At 37.1% G+C, this 14,016-nt stretch overlaps 1 protein-coding gene across 2 annotated transcripts in view; it reads right to left on the minus strand.

The window, feature by feature from the left end:
- LOC135254791 (atypical kinase COQ8A, mitochondrial-like) overlaps positions 1-11,581 on the minus strand; it is a 56,916-nt gene extending 45,335 nt beyond the window's left edge. Inside the window, exon 1 of one of the 2 annotated variants that reach the window (XM_064335298.1) lies at positions 11,133-11,581. The gene's annotated coding sequence lies outside the window, so the exon portion shown is untranslated. The remainder of the gene's footprint in view (positions 1-11,132) is intronic. The other variant, XM_064335306.1, reaches the window with a different exon arrangement.
- Between the last annotated feature and the right edge of the window lie 2,435 nt (positions 11,582-14,016).

A 14,016-nucleotide genomic window follows, 5' to 3' on the forward strand; every position in this document is an offset into this window, starting at 1 on the left:
TGTAATGTAAGGACATAATATTTTCAGTAAACCGTTCATCAAGTCTTTGTGTTAAAACACATGCTTCTAATCCTAAAGCCACCACACCAAAGCCTAAAAATGTTTTGTAAGCATCGGATAGGTTATGTATGAACAGAGATTTAATTTCTACAATCACCAGAAGAGCAAGCATGTCAAACACATGAGCTAGTTTGCAAGCTAATATTGTTTACAGGTAGGTGACTGTTTCGTAGGTGACTTAGGTGCATTAACTGTCTTAACGACTACTTGTATTTTTTCCATAGATTGCGTTGTTGCCGTTCTCGTTGTTAGTGTTAATCAGTTTAACCATCAGGGTCCAAGTTGAACTATGCGGTTGTTCCCTGCACTTGGACCGGTACTTCTCTCTAGGGGTTTCGTCATACTTGTTCCTGGTTATGGTTATACACTTTGTTGTACGTCGCTCTGGATAAGAGCGTCTGCCAAATGCCTGTAATGTAATGTAATGTAAGGTAGAACAGAAACTACCCCAAATTTCTCTCTGGGAGTTATGTCAACGCTCCCTTTGCTTAGTATGGGAGGTATGTCCAAATTCAAATTAAATCACCCATTGAAGTTTTACAAAAATGAGAAAGGATAGAGGTGTACGTTATTATGAGGTATACCTCCACCAAATCCGCACCTTTCACTGCTGATATTTCTGTGCAGAGACTGCAATGGTCAGCCTCAAAGAGAAACTTAGGCCTTGAACATGGCATCACAGGTGACAAACAGAAGCAATCTCATAGTCAAATGCATGCTATATTCACAGCTTAAAGGAAATTATCAAATTGTTCTGTTGCCACAAATCTCACAATTCCCTCGATCAAATGTTAAATTATCATAGTTCTGATCACATTGAAACAGAGGCCCAACAGCAGGTCAGGGCTCATCGCTAGGTTACTGCTCAGAACTGCAAATCAACAACAACAAGCAATCAGAGAGAAATGCACAGCTGCTACTCACTGCCAACACATTCCAACCAAGCACGTCCAAATATCAATCCCCTTTGTGTCGCAAGGTTAGATAATTATAGAACTTTTATTACTATTATTGTGAGCTGGTGGGAAATAAGTTGAACATAAGATACAACAGCGCTTCTTCCCCACATGAGTATGCAATACATAGGCTACTCATAAAATTCAAAAACATGAGGAATAATATGTGCTTCCAGCAATATAATACAACTGCCTGAACTGTACACGCATGTAATCTATCACTAGAGCTGAAGTGAGTACACACTGCTGGACTAAGTAGTATGCAGCTGAAGTGAGTACACACACTGCTGGACTAAGCAATATGCAGCTACATATGGATCTTGATTGATCAGTGCACTGCTGGACTGATCACATGCTTGCACTAGAGACATATCTTGGGGTGAGGATTCAAATCAACCCCCTGAATCCTAACACAAAATCCTGAAGCTTTGCAGAAAATATGCATTAAGCGATCATGAAGAACCACAAAACCCCCAAAATTTTAAATACCCATAAAAGACCATTACCAGATAACTAGACAAGTAGTCATTCAACTCCCAACTCTCCCAAGTCCAATATCAATTCACTTCAGACGTTTTTCTTCTCTGAAGCTCAGAATGAACTTACACAACAGATGTGGTATTCTAAATTATTCTAAAGGTTCAAAATGTTGGCAGGAGCTTTTTCTTTAAACTGTACCACCTTTAAATGTCCTGAAAATAAACAACCAACACTAGTTACACCATGTCCTTCCACTGGCCTTTGTAACAATCTTATCAACATAATTTTTTTATAACAGCCATGTTTTGTTATCTCAGGTGGAAAAAAAAGGGTCATTGATAGCATCAGTCACTATGCACAGTTCATAGTTACAATATAGTTTTGTTTTGAAATAGAAATAGTTTCCTTTTAAAAAAAATTATACATGTAAGCCCATGATTGCATATGGCAATACTCTTTTTATTAATGAAAATGCATGTTATTCTGCTGTTTCGCGTATACAGACTTGTGTATACAGACATTTTTAATGCTAGCTTTAAAGGATGCAGGCACCAAATTGCAAATCTTTAAGAAGATATCTTGTACCTTATACATGTGTTTTATTCATACAAGTGGTTGACAGCATGACATAACTCCACCCACTGTGGGGCTTGTGAAACCTTATTGACACCCCAATACATTAGGCCCATTCAACTATAAACCTGTGGGCCAAGCGTGGCCCGCCACATATTTTCTGTTGGCCCTGCCATCAATAAGAAGCTTAAAACCAATAATGTTCTGTCCATTTATATCAAAAATTGTGACAACATCTAGGACTGAACCTGCAGCGTGTTCATGTGCCTCTTACCAGCAACACAGTAATAATGTTCAGCTATTAGCATGTGTCTGAGATACCTCAATGTTGTGTATACACATAACATTTTGTTTTATAAATAGCTTGTGGAAAACGCTTAACCTATATGCGCCAAAAGATTCTGGCCCCCAGGAAAAAAGTAGCAAAGACCGCTACTATACAAGCTGTGAGATTGCTGCACAGTATACAGCGTTGGACTGCACCACGTGAGCGGGTACAAGCTTGGTCCTCGCTGACCCTCAGCTAGAGCTCTGTCCTTGAAACAAACCACCATTCCCATATAAACAACTGCGACAGACTGCTCCACTCTCCTTCACTCTTTCAAGCACTCCTTTTTTATCTTAATATTGAAGGAGCTGAAACCCAAAACTTACCTTTTACACAAACTCGCACAGGAATAATAATAAACACTTACAATGAAAGAGTTAGGTCTGTTGAGTGTAATCAAATGCATATATCCTGCAAACCACTTGTATAGCATGTGAGGCTGGGAGGGCTATCAATCTTTTAACTAGATGTATGGATTATTAGCAGGGGGAATTACGTGAAAAGTCGTTATGCGGCGAATACAAGCATGAAATTTGGTACATATGTCCCTTGAGTGATCCTACGACATCCTAGAAGGGGTGCACAAAAAAATCTTAAACAGGAAGTGAGTTATTGAAGAAATTCTAAATGGCCGCCTAAACAGTTGGCAGTCAACTCAAAAGACACCTAACGAACCTCATAAAAGCATTAGCCTAAATTTGGCACTACATGTCCCTTGGGCGACCCCAAGACATCCTAGAAGGGGTGCCCAAACAAATCTTAAACAGGAAGTGAGCTATTAAAGAAAATCAAAATGGCCACCTAAACAGTTTGCAGCTGACTCAAAAGGTACCTAAAAGACCTCATAAAGGCACACATGTTTCTTGGGTGATTATAAGACACCCTAGAAGGGGTGCCCAAAAATATTTTAACAGGAAGTGAGCTATTGAAGAAATTCAAAATGGCTGTCTAAACAGTTGGCAATTGACCTATGATGCACCCAAATGGACTCATTTCAATCTCAAGGTTGCTAACATTTGTCATCAGGTATGTGAAGGAGTGGACCTTCACTAGCCTGTTAATTATTTAATTGATTGTATTTATTGTTTCATTGATTTCATTTAATTGTTTAATTGAATGTAATTTGTTAATTTGAGGCAATTGAAATCAGGTGCAATTGATTGGCTCAAGCTATTTAAGGACTGTCAATAGGGGCAGAGGGAAAGAAGGTGAGCCACAACGATCATTTGTACTGCTGGTGTTTTTAAAATAAATTATTCGTCTTTTTAAAGTCTTGTTTTCTTGGTTGTTTTTAAGCCTTTTTACAAGGTAATAACAAATAAAAAGCTTCTAACATGCAGTATAAGATCTCATTTGCTAATGCAAGACATGGCATGCTATATTTTTGATGGTGATGAAAGCAAACCATAATCAACTGTAAAATACCAGCACGTTGTACAGTTATCTAGCAAGACATGCGATAGATAAGTTGGATAACCAGATTAAACAACAAATGCAATGAATAGCAAGAAAACGTGGAGAAAGTAGGACTTGTTTACAGTTTGTAAACAGCACCCTTCTGTGTTATTATCAGTGAGGAGCTAACAGTTTTTTTCCCCCCCAGTGTTCACAGATTGCTGATACCTTGTTCAACATGCTTTGGTTTAAAAGCGTCTGCTAAATGTCAAAATTGTAAACTGTATAAGTTACGGTAGCTCAATGGGAAACTAACCTAAGATAGTTACATGCTAAATGTGAACTTCATAATCCAGGGGGAATGTTTTTTCTAGCACAAAATACATGGCTAATCAAGTCATTGAGCACTGTTCTGATATACTGCCTTTATTGATTAGTTCAGCCCCGCCCCCTCAAATATACCACTCAGAAAATGATTCATTTTGAAGGTCATCTCATTCCAACTGTTTTTTAAGCCTATGTTTGGTGTTTAAAGCTGTTTAAAATGTATTTTAAAAAATTTTCATGGGTTATTTTGGGCAAATCCTTCAATACTTGTCTTCACTTTGTTGTACATCGCTCTGGATAAGAGCGTCTGCCAAATGCCTGTAATGTAATGTAATGTATTTACTATAAATATAAAAGCTAACATTAGCATAATAAGCCAAAATTTCTAAATTATATCACATTTTAGGAACCTTGGGTCTTTTCTGGCGGCCATTTTTGATTTTCCCTTTTAAAAAGCCTTTAATGGGTCCGAATATTTCGGCACCCCTTCTGAGAAGGTGAGATGCATCCTAAAGATTGTCTGTACCAAATTTGGTGCTTCTATCCACCGCATAAAGAGTTGGCCATTTTTTGAGCTTAATTCCCCCTACTATATACCATGTCAAATAATAATATTTGCACCAATTTTGGCAGATCTAAAAAACAATATATTTTTGAAAGAATGAGTGAATGAATGAATGAATGAATGAATGAATTAATGAAACGTTACATTTATATCGCAGTTTTCCAGATGCTTTATGGTGCTGGGACTCCCTGAAAACTTTGTATTTGACCCAGGGGCGGTGCCTTACGTCCTGCGTCGAGTGTTGGGTGCCTGATGCGCGTTCTTGTCGGCTCGCATTGGGTCCTCTCGTCACTTTTTTGATAAGCTAGCAAAACCGTAACCTAAAAAGTTGTTTATTAACCTAATCTTTGCCTTAACCCCAAGGTTAAACCAACAGGAGACCTCACGCCTAATTGTAACTTCAAACAGAGATGATTTTTTATTTTTTTGTGATCATCGATTTACGAAGATACACTTAGATTTTTGCTCCTTCTCCTTGTACTGCTGGCACGGCTGCAACCGTGACTAGACTTCCCTGCAGACTTTCAAATGACTTTTACCTGACTGTTGATATATTCTCAAATTGACCATCATAACATTACTGGAAATTATGTACAACTAAATAGTGCTAAAATATATTGACATTTAGATGGACTAAATTATGTCCAACAACAAAAATCTACTCAGATGGGGGGTCTGTATTCTGGTATCAATGTAGTATCTTGCATCAATAGATGCCCAGCCCAAACGGGCTTACAAGGCAGACTATCAATTTCCATGTACATAGGTGTGAGACCAAATATACAAATTATAGGAAAACATGAATAGTATATTCTGTATGCCTTCATACTTGACATGCATCAAATAAACTGATCTCATATTGTATGCATGTATAATTCAGTCTAGTTTGCCTAATTTTCCAAGCTTTAGAAATAAAACTAGCCCATACGTTGCCACTCAGTCAAACTCATTTTCATCAAACCAAAATAATTCAGGATTTTTGTTCTGCATTCTTACAAAGGTGCACGCAAGTTATCATATTTTGCACCAAAACACTCACCACACGTTTAGCAACCTTTATTTAACGACAGTAATTAAATCACAAGAAACGTTTTAAATGAAATGTTTGCATTTGCCAAAAGCCTCAAAAAACAGGAAATTAAATTGATCAGCCCTAACACTAACATCAGACTGCTCTCTATCAAGGTGTATCAGCACACATCTTTGACAACTGCTACTGTATACTGTACTTTAAACAACCTGTACTCACCACTGGGCAGATTTTTTAAAATTCAAATCTTCTCTCAAATACCCTACTTTATACTCTTCAGACTAATGAACACAATATAGTGGTTTGCAATATTTTCACAATATACTGTGAAGAATTAAGTTAGCTAGCTAGCTAGCTAGACAGACATGAAAGTGGCCAAGAAGATTCTACAAGACAACAATAGTCTCCCCAGCCATAAATATCTATCTAACAGACAGCAAAGACAATATGGTCCCTGATATTAATAGAACTGACTAGCTACATGGTTTCCCCTTGCTTGACTGGATGTGACACATTATCATTAATTGACTGCTTGCCACTTCAGACAGAGTCCGCGTCTGTATGACTGACTGGCTGCTACTGTAAAGAACTGTAAAACAATAAAATTCTTCAAACTTGGAGAAGCTGATTTATAAGTTAGCACTTACTTATAAGTTAGCACAGTGTCTCCCCATGTTAAGTCAATGGACAATTCATTGTCAAAATTTAATAAAGTCTACAGCCATGAAAGTATATAAAGCACACGTCTAATAAAGACCGACAGAAGTGGTGATGTGTCAGTTATCTTTGCACAAAAAAGTTTTTCTTGCATAACTTGCTTTGTGTACCGGGTGCTGAAGCACACATTGCCGCCTCCAAACACTGGATGTTTGGCTCTTACGAAGCCTTGCTTTTATCAGCAGTACTGCTGCGATAGCAAGCATCTCACTATCGCTACTATTTGACAGGGATTAGTGGATGTCGCTTAAAGAAATAGGCAATACACTAAATACAAAAAATCTTTTTGGGCAGGGAAAAAGTCAATGTATGGGAAACACTACATTCATTACGATTATGTTATGCGTTTTCTTTTTACCTGTGAATGAGATATGATGCACTGCACTCCTCTTGAAGTTTAGAATGAGGCTACAAGGAGAGTATTCTAGAGCATGCAAAATAACAAAAAAATTTACAAAAAAAAATAGAATACATTTTCTAAAGTCAAGGCCAAAGAAGAAATCCAACCCAATTGTTTTTTGCACTAAATATACAAAGTTCTCTGAACAATTTAAAGGAGTAATTGTGTCAAAGAAGTTTTAGGTTTTCAAAAAAGCAAAAACTAAAAAATGTGATTACAAGTTAATTGTAACATTATTTAGGTAAAGTGTTAACTTAGCATTTTCATACGCGCCCCTCAAGAAAAAAAGCAAATTAGGTAATTTTTTTGTGTTTCATCAGATGTCACCCCTCCAAAATGTCATTCAGCAACATATTTTCTTTTTCCAAATAAAATCAATTTCATAATAATGTCACATAATAACACATAGTGACACTGTAAATGCCACACTATTTAAAAATAATACCTACTGAGAAAATTCTATCTTAAAACCTATATATGAAATATTTAGCATTTTGCTGTTACTGTCTCCAATACGGCAGCAATTTTCCAATGCAATTCTTATAAAAAGTTAAAAATGAGAGAAAATTTCCCAAAAATCCATTTCTTTGTTAAAGTTAAGTTTCATAATGAGTGTTGTGGTAAAGCAATTAAATGTTTTATATTTTTTAACTAATTATGACTATGTTACCATATGATGGATTTAGTTTTTCTGAATGACAAATTGTCATTTAGGACAGAATTAATTGTAATATAACTATCAATAGTTGTGTAAGAATACACTTTCATCAATGGGGGGTGTAGGCCTAAATATAAAGATACATATTTCCCATATTTGTTGAACTGTGAATGGTTTAATGACATTTAAAAATCAGATGATTTTGCGGATTTCACAATACATTGGAGTCTCAGAACATCAATTTGTTAAAACGTTAAAAACTTGAAATGATTGTCATAAACAGGTGAGTCTCTGAACCTCTTTTCAATTTAATCTATGCAAATGAATGACAATAAAAACAAATTCTGCTTTTCTGTAACTTTAAGTTGCATATAACAAGGTACGTATGAACATAGTTTCAATTTCATATAAACAGGTGAGTCTCTGAACCTGTTTTCATTTTGATCTATGCAATTGAATGACGTCCATCTTGCTTCCTCCATTGATAGCTACAAATCAATAACAACATGTATCTATTTATTCATCTATCCATCCATTCATTCATTTATAGCGGCAATAGTAGTGATCATTCTTCATCTTTATTGTAAATTATGCTCCCAATGCAGTTATGTAGTGGTACTCGACTCTGAAGAGACTGGGGCCCTCAAAAATATTGTATCATTGAAACATATAGGAGGGGCGGCCCAATATAATACTCTTTCATGGGGCCCACAATTTCTAGCCATGCCCCTGGCAGGCCCTATACTGATAACTGTTACTTATACATGGTATACCTGGCCCTTCTCCTAGCTAGCCTCTCTTCCCTTGCAACAGGATCTGCCCTCATCTTTGCACGGTAGCGTGCACACCTCTCTTTGTTTGTCAAAGGCATCTGTTAAAATGTTAAAAATATTTTAAAATGGAAAACAATAATTCAGCATAGTGTATTAAGTGGTACAAATTGCATAAAATGCTAAAGAAATCAACTGACATCAAAGAAAAGTAAGCTAAATCCATGGAGTCATTCTGCAACATCGATGACATTTTGGCGAAATTATTTCGCTGAATGACGAAATCCATTTCGCTGAATGACGAAATCCATTTCGCTGAATGACAAATTTCATACATTTCCATCAATGACAGGCAGTTGCTTGGCCACCTATTTACAACCATGACCTTGACCTTCACTGTTAAACTTCATTTTTTCACATGGCATGCCACATGACTAGCATCATGTGATTTAAGTTCAAAATGGCTTCTTATGATTATGTTGCTGAAGGACATTGAGGAATATTTGTGTTTGGGGACAAAAGTATTTTAGATATTTAATGCTGTTTCTAAAGGGGTATCTTGTCAATACTTTAAAATATTTATCAGGACACAACATTATGCCGAAGGGTATAGTTTATTATTTCTCGTTTTTTGTGTTTTACAAAGAGTTTTCTATACTGATTTTAGGTGGAGAGCATGTTGCTGAATGACATTTTTTGCACTTTAGTGTTAAAAAAATCCCTGAATTTATTATTGTTAAATACAATTATGTATTGGGGCCTACAAAGGGGTCAGAGGTGAATGACTTAAACAATATTTAAACAAATTTTAAAAAACATATGAGAGTAACTGCCTGGGGACACAGAAATTGAGGTCGTCTTTGACCCAATTAATAAACACTGGCATATTTTGAATTCGGACAAACGTATTAACCATCTATTTCAAGAACCCCCCTATTGGTCTTTAAACATGGCCTTCATTTGGGTGACACGTTGACTGAATCGAATTTACATCCGACTCCCTCTCAAAGCCTATTAATGCCTATTCCTAATAGCAATTACAAATGTGGTGCGCGTGCACAGCGCAACTGTGTTAAAAACAGTGTCAGCTGGGTTCAGTTTTGGTATGGTGGCTTGGGAGCAAGTTGTTCCTATCATGTTGCATCCCCAACACTAGACTAGGGACATAATATGACCTAAACTGCAAGCTATCCTGTAAAGGTCATCCCACAAATCAAACATAATCTTAGAATGGCTTGTCAACTTTGCGTTCAAATAGTCCAGGGAGGAAGTAAAAGGCATGTCAATGAAATTACACATATGGGCTCAGGAAGCCAACATCTGCCCCGGGAATTTGTTTCACTACATTACTAATTGTTTTAAATGCACAGTAATCATTCAGTTCACATGTTGAACTTTTTCACTGAGGCTGCAATAACTTCTGTAAATGTAAATACTTTCAGATGCCGCCCACCCAGCTTACCCCGTCTTGTTCGTAAAGGAGTCGTCTCACTGAGGAAAGGTATACTGCCTCAACATATATACATTGAAGGCTGTCACAACTGCATGCTATTTAAAATAATAAACGATAGGGGGGAGGGGGTACCTGTCCCATATTGCCAATATGTCTGCTGATGATGTCACAGTCTGATTCTGGGATGGACCAATGACTAATCTGACCACTACAAAAGGATTGTGTTGGCAATAACACAGCTCTTCCTTTTCAGATAATATTGTACAGTTCATTTCACTGGGAAATTTTATAATTAATAAAGTGACACTGTCCAATTCTAAGTCAGCTTTAAATACATTGTTTATAGTCACCAAAATATAAAAATTCTTTATGTATATCAAATAGCCTATTTAAAAGCAAAAATCAAGCCAAGAAAATAAAAATAAAAACTTATTAACTTCTCGTTTGCTATGTAAGCATAATATAGGCTACTATGTTGTTAAAACAGATCAATAAAATAACTCAGTTCAGACTTTTCCTCAGTTGTCCTGAAATGGCAATAATAAGACAATTCTATAAACGTGAATGAATCAATCTTATTCACATTTACAGTAGCAGGAAAGTTGAAAAAGTATGTCTGTGGTCGACGGCTGACCACACGGTCATCATTATAGCTTGTCTGGGTACTCAACTCGTAAGAAATTTTACCTTTTAAATTATCAGAAAAAGTAGCTATCTGACAAATTCGTCGATCTTGGCGTAGTGAAGAGCTAAATACATTAACATCACGGTATGCTAGCAATCAGCGTTAAATCAACTAATACATAGTAGGCTACTAGCTAGGCTACATACATATGGACACTGGACTCATGTAGTCTCCAATGTTAGAGTTGAATTAACACTGGATACAATGTGTAGCTATCACTCTAGCTGTCTGCGTTTAACTGGACTCACACCGACACATCCAGTCGACTCATCGTGGCACACCCAACAACTTGGATAGCGGTCACGCATCTAGTCATGTTTCTCATGGAAAGCATGCATCGCGTCACGTTCCACATAGCCTAGCAAGCGACATTTATTTACTAAACATTCTCACGATCGACACTCATTCGATGGGACAACATGGCAACGTTTGAATGCTGCTCATCTTGTTGGTTAGCTAGGAAAGCAACATTGTACAGTGGGCTACTTTTAAAAAGCAGTAATATAGTAATATTTTACAAAGCAACTTGCTTACTGTTAAACTATCTAGGGTTAATTCATGAACAAGCTACATTCAGTTCATTCATCCCATCCGAAATAAATCAATCAAAAACATGTAATGTTACTTGTCTTTACTTTATCTTGAGGGAGATAACGTACACAAACTCACAATCGATCTACTGTAAGGATAATGGTGACGGTAAATTATTCCTACCGAACAAAAATGCGCACTTACCGCCAGGGTTGCCAATCTGAACAGCGCTTTAAATAAAACTGCGGAACAACTGATGTTTACCTTGCTACTCTACTAGATTACCATAGAATTTTCATACCCGCCTCAAGGCACTTCTTATTGGTTAAATCTATATTGTTGAAAAGGGTACTGGACTTTCCATTGGTTGTCCGGCCATCAATAAGGCTTCCCCTTGCGCTACATAAAGCAACCAATGAAAACTTTACCAGAACTTGCCAGACAGCAATGTTAATCAGAACTTCGTGAAATGAAACGGGCTGAAGAAATGCTGCTTCAGACCATTGTGGCGTTCACTGCACCTCGCCATTTCCCATTGACCATAACAGAAAAAAATCTTGCATTTTTATACCGAATGAATACATTCACGATTTTAGTTTCAACCAAGTTTTATCCGCCACATAGCCTATGGTCATAAGCATTTGGGCTTTCATGATGAGATGACGTCCTTCCTTGCTTCCTCTGTAATTTCCTACTATGGAACGCCAAGCGAGTCAAAAAGACGTGAAAATGACGTCTGGAATCACGCGTTGTCAATGTATTGTGCATTCCAATCGGTTGTTTTGACTTCCTTAGACAGCGAATTAAAGTTTATGGTTAATAATTTAAGTTCAGATAATCTTATTTGATAATGACCTTATGAATAGTTTAATACAGGAGCCACATTGTTAATTGCAGATGGGACATGGTAAATCTTGGTTAGTTTAAACCTGGCATACAAGACCATTTTCCTCCTCTGGCAACGTGTGAGATTTACCAAAATGTAAACCTAGTGATAATTTATGGAATTAATTTATTATCATGCTGATATTATTGTAAATACAAGTTTTTAATGAAGTGATATGGTGGTCATCACGTTCTACACTAGTGTTAAATAAAACTAAATAACTGACCCAAACTGTTTTTGGTCCACCTCCAGGGGGTTTGTCTCTTGCACACCGATTGTCTTCATCAAAGACTGAAAAAAACATGTATATTTCATGATAAAAGTCACAGTTTAATAAAATTCATCTTAAAATTCATTCATCTTTCCAATTAAACTTCTACTCTAATCTACCCACCTGAGCTCTCCAGAATCTCAGCTGCCATCTCCCGTCGCTTGAATGACATTGCTTCTTTCGAAGGGTCAAACTTCATTGGTATGGTTCTACACTGCCATCTGAACCATCATACAAAACATTTGTTTTGATTTGCACAAAAAAGTGTATTATGAATTGAAGGGAATGGACATCTGAAAATTTGATCAGAATACTGATATACATACTATAAACACCTTACAGTATGAACTCACCTATATAACCAATACACCACAGCTGAAGGAATCCTGCTGTATGGTGTGGTTTATCACCCCTCCTTTCCACTTCATGTCAACCCAGTCACTTTTGCTGTGGCATGTCCTTCGCATCTTGAAGTATTCTCTTATTAAGAATTAAATATGTTTGCCCATGAGTAGTCTGTGTTCGTGTGAGAGTAAAAAAATATAGACAGATAATCTACTTGAATGCAATAATTAGCACACGTCTGGTTATTTCATTGACTTTTTATATCTCTCCTTTCTACAGAATGTGTCCTAATTACAGGTAATAAATAAAATTCATCTTTTTATGAAGCGCTTTTCATTAAAAACAATCTCAAGGCGCTAAAATGTATTAAATGTATTTAGGACATTACATGTGTTAAATTCCAGAGCCGCAAATTATGTCACACCATTGTTGGAGATGGGTATTTCTTCCACAACTATATACCTTCCCACAGTTTTTTTTTTACAGTTTTTCTCGATTGCTAACACACTAAAACTGGTTCTTTTAGCAAAAACTCCCAAATGATTACTTCAGCTCTCAGAGGACAAACACATCTCTCAAAACTAAAAACAGTTTTCACTTGTTTTAACACATGCTGCAAATTGTCAAACTTTTTCTGCAAATCTCTACAAACAAATGCCCTCATGAATCACTGGTTACACACTGTGCTCATGCAACAAACACTAGCAGTCAAAACATTCAACTCAAGTCATCACAACCTAAACTAAGGTAGCACACCTTTCTCAAGGTGCAAACACTTGGCAGCAAAATTGTTAACACACCAGTCACCAATCACCAGTCACCAATCTCAGGACCAATAAATAGGGCCACAGTTTGCATCTGTGTGCTTATGAACAATGGATCCTCAACATGGACGACAAAGCACGGCACGAAGACGAAGACGAAGACGAAGAGGCAGGAGACAATTTGTCCCAGATGAAATGCGTGCCACCTTGATTGACCATGTGCTGGTGCATGGTATGACAATGAGGGAAGCTGGACAGAGAGTTCAGCGAACTTGAGCCGTTTCACGGTGGCATCCATTGTCCGTACTTTCAGACAAGAAAACAGGTACTGTAATTTACTGTACTGTTACATATTGTATCTGCTGTACTACTGTGAGACGATATACTGTTTATGTAATGTTGAAGTGTATTTACAGACTATATGTTCTTTAGATTTTATTGTACAAATGGATGACTCCGTAATCATCAGTAATTGTTTGCTTACATTGTGTTTTTGCAGAACTGAGAGGCGGCCACCGGCTGGAGGCAGGCAACGACTATTGTCAGATGACCAAGAGACAGCAGTAGTGAACATGGTCATTGCAAACAATACCATTCGCCTGCGTGAAATTCAGACAAGGATCATTCAAGATCAGGGCGTTTTTGGAGGGATTGACTGTATTGCCATATCAACCATACAGCGCATACTTCACCACAATAGGCTGAGGATGAAGCAAGTTTACAGAGTACCTTTTGAAAGAAATGCAATCAGGGTGAAGAACCAACGGTTTCAATATGTGCAGGTAAGCCCAATATGGTACACTATTTTTAGGTACATGTACA

This window comes from Anguilla rostrata, chromosome 1 (assembly GCF_018555375.3).
Source record: "Anguilla rostrata isolate EN2019 chromosome 1, ASM1855537v3, whole genome shotgun sequence".
NCBI classification, from domain to species: domain Eukaryota; kingdom Metazoa; phylum Chordata; class Actinopteri; order Anguilliformes; family Anguillidae; genus Anguilla; species Anguilla rostrata.